The sequence below is a fragment of the Arachis hypogaea genome, chromosome 5, assembly GCF_003086295.3.
Source record: "Arachis hypogaea cultivar Tifrunner chromosome 5, arahy.Tifrunner.gnm2.J5K5, whole genome shotgun sequence".
NCBI lineage: Eukaryota > Viridiplantae > Streptophyta > Magnoliopsida > Fabales > Fabaceae > Arachis > Arachis hypogaea.
Genome location: NC_092040.1, coordinates 24,558,001 through 24,561,216, shown reverse-complemented (window position 1 = coordinate 24,561,216; position 3,216 = coordinate 24,558,001). Strand labels below are relative to the sequence as shown.

The 3,216-nt window shown below is 37.0% G+C and overlaps 1 non-coding gene across 1 annotated transcript; it reads left to right on the top strand.

Annotated features, from left to right (window-relative positions):
- The first annotated feature begins 2,845 nt into the window (after positions 1-2,845).
- On the top strand, positions 2,846-2,952 carry LOC112805058 (small nucleolar RNA R71). Its single transcript, XR_003203670.1, has one exon. It is a non-coding gene; the product is annotated as a small nucleolar RNA R71 (small nucleolar RNA).
- The last annotated feature ends 264 nt before the right edge of the window (positions 2,953-3,216 follow it).

The window sequence follows — 3,216 nt, the reverse complement described above, 5'->3', positions numbered from 1 at the left end:
ATTTAAAGCCAAGGATTGAAGAGCAAAGGGAGATTCCAATCATTCACACACATTAGAATTAGTTTAGAAGTAGTTTCTAGAGAGAGAAGCTCTCACTTCTCTCTAGAATTAGGATTAGGATTAGGATTAGTTCTTAGATCTAGGTTTTAATCTTTGCTTTCTTCCACTTCTACATTTCAATTCCTTGTTGTTAGATTCATTCTTCTTCCATTCTTTTGTTGTAATTTCCTTTATGTTGCTCTTGTATTTTGTTGTAGATCTAGTATTGTTCCTTCCATTTTCTTTCAATTCAATAAGAGGTAATTCATAATAATTGTTCTTCTTTGCTTTTCTATTGTTGATCTCTTGCCTTTGTAGTTAGATCTCTTTTTAATTCTTGCAATTTATGTTGTTTACTTTTATTGCCGTTTATGTGTTTGTTGAAATGCCTCTTATAGCCATTAGATAGATTTTGTTCCTCTTGGCCTAGGTAGAGTAATTAGTAACACTTGAGTTATCTAATTCCTTTGTTGATTGATAATTGGAGAGATTGCTAATTGGTTTGGAGTGCACTAAAGCTAGTCTTTCCTTGGGAGTTGGCTAGGACTTGTGGCTCAAGTCAATTCATCCACTTGACTTTCCTTTATTTAGTAAGGGTTAACTAAGTGGTAGCAATGAACAATTCTCATCACAATTGAGGAGGATAACTAGGATAGGACTTCTAATTTTCATACCTTGCCAAGAGCCTTTTATAGTTGTTAGTTTACTTTCTTGCCATTTATCTTTCATGCCTCTTACCAAAACCCTAAAAATAACTCAACCAATAACAAAACACTTCATTACAATTCCTAGGGAGAACGACCCGAGGTTTGAATACTTCGGTTTATAAATTTAGGGGTTTGTTTTAGTGACAAACAACTTTTTGTATGAAAAGATTATTCTTTGGTTTAGGAACTATACTTGCAACGAGAATTCATTTGTAAAATTCTAAACCATCAAAAATCCAATCATCAAAATGGCGCCGTTGCCGGGGAATTGCAATGGTGTTATGTTATTGGTTATTGTATATATGTGAATATTGTGAATAGCTTGATTTTTTTTGGATTGCTTGCTAGTTAGGACTTTGTTTCATTATTTCTTAGTAGTTTTTGTTTTTATTTTCTCTTTTCACCATGAATTCTCATTTTGGCTATGAGTGTGATTACAACTATGTTGTAGGGAGTGGAGATTACAATGAAGATGTGTATCAAGGATGGGATAACCAAAGGTGGGAGGAGCCATATGCATATGATCAATCCTCATGGCAACAACCTCCACCAATGCACTATGAAGAAGAGCCATTCTATGATGCATACCAATCCAATGGCTATGGTGAATCTACTTGTGACTTTCAAGAACCACCACCATATGCCTATGATCCATACCCTCAACATAATTCTTAATCATACTCACAAGCCTTTTCTTACCTCTTTGAACGCTACGTTCACTCTTTGAACGTTGGCTTTGCTCTCTTGGTGCTCCCTCTTTGAGCGCTACGTTGCAATTCTTGAGCTCTCCTAGTTACTTTAATGATGTGCCTTCCTTCCCTTGATTGAGAGGCACAAAAATGTTGCCAAGAGTGAGCGTGGCATTGGAACTTTTGAACGCCACCTTGGTTTGCTTGTTGCGAGCCTTCCTTTCTTGGCTTCACAATCCACAAAGAAGGTGGATATAGTGAATGTAGCGTTCACTTCTTTGAAGGCTGCTCTTCGCTGAGCCTTCCTCTTAGTGTGCTACATTCAAAACACTGAACACTACCTAGTTAAGCCTTCTCTCCAAGACTTGAGAGGCACGAGAACGTTGCCAAAAGGAAATGCTCCGCTCTCATTCTCGAACGCTAGCCTTCTTGGTCTGTTGGTTCCTTCTTCGAATGCAACACTTTTATTGTCATGGGCCACGCTTTTAAAAGCGTGCCCTAAGGTCCAAAGTGTGCTCAAACTTCAAAGTGTGCCCGAAATTCTTCTTTCCTTTGTTTGAGCTTAATTTGTGCTTTCTTCTTCTTTTCCTTTATCTTTTCACCTGTTATCAACCAAACAAATACATCAAAGCCTCACCAAAATCACAAGATCTTTGCATCATTTATAAAATCAATTAATTCTAGCATGAAACCTATGATTTTGTGTAAAATACATGATGTTTGATTGATTCAAGATAATCATGAAAATCCACTCCACTTACTTACTTATTGTGCAAGAAAGTGCATAAAACCTAATGAAACTAATGAAAAGTGCTTGTAAAACTAGCATAAGATGACTTGTCATCAGTTATTAAAAGTGGCTTTGGTTTCTTGCATGAAATTGAAGGTTTCCTATATGAAAATGTGCTTTTTTGGATAAATGCAGATGTATGTTGGGTGAGTGTTTCTAAGGCATTTTCCAGAAAATTTATTCTTGGTGGGTTTTGTGGTGGTTGTGTGGGTGGTGTCTGGAATGGGTGAGGATTGTTGAAGGTATTGAAGTTGTTAGTTCTTTGATTTTGATTGTGGTTCCTTCAACCAAAGTTAGGGTAGTTCCTCCATCCAAGGTTGTAGGTTTTGGAAAAAGGGTCATTGTGTGATGGCTTTTGAAAATTTCCCATGTAATGTACTTTCTCCTCTTTGGACAACCCATATTTTTCATCCTTGTGAGCTCCTCCACACAAGTTGCAACTCACTTGTGTAGCCACTGTTGAGACTTGCATGTCTCTCAATTGCTTTGTAAGTGAGGCAATTTGTTGAGACATCACTTTATTCGGTGCTAAAAGAGTATACAGTGTATCTAAATCCAATAAGGTTCTAGAGGCATGAGTGAATCCATCATAAAAAGTTTGGAGTTATACCCAATCAAAAAAGATATTTGGAGGGCACTTTCTCAACATTTCTTTGTACCTCTCCCAAGCTTCGTTGAGAGATTTTTCATCTTTCTCAGTGAAAGTTTGGATATCATGTCTCATTTTTGCCATCCTTTGTGGTAGAAAGAATTTAGTTAAGAACTTCTGAACTAAATCATCCCATGTTGCAATGCTCTCCTTTGGTTGAGTTTCAAGCCATTGCTTAGCTTGGTCCCTTACAGAGAATAGGAACAACATCAAGTAATATGCTTCAGCAGAGACACCATTGAATTTGACTGGGTCACATATTTGTAGGAAGCTAGATATAAATTGACGGTTTTGTTGCACCAAGGATATGAGTTGAGGTTTCAACTCAAAGTTATTTGCATC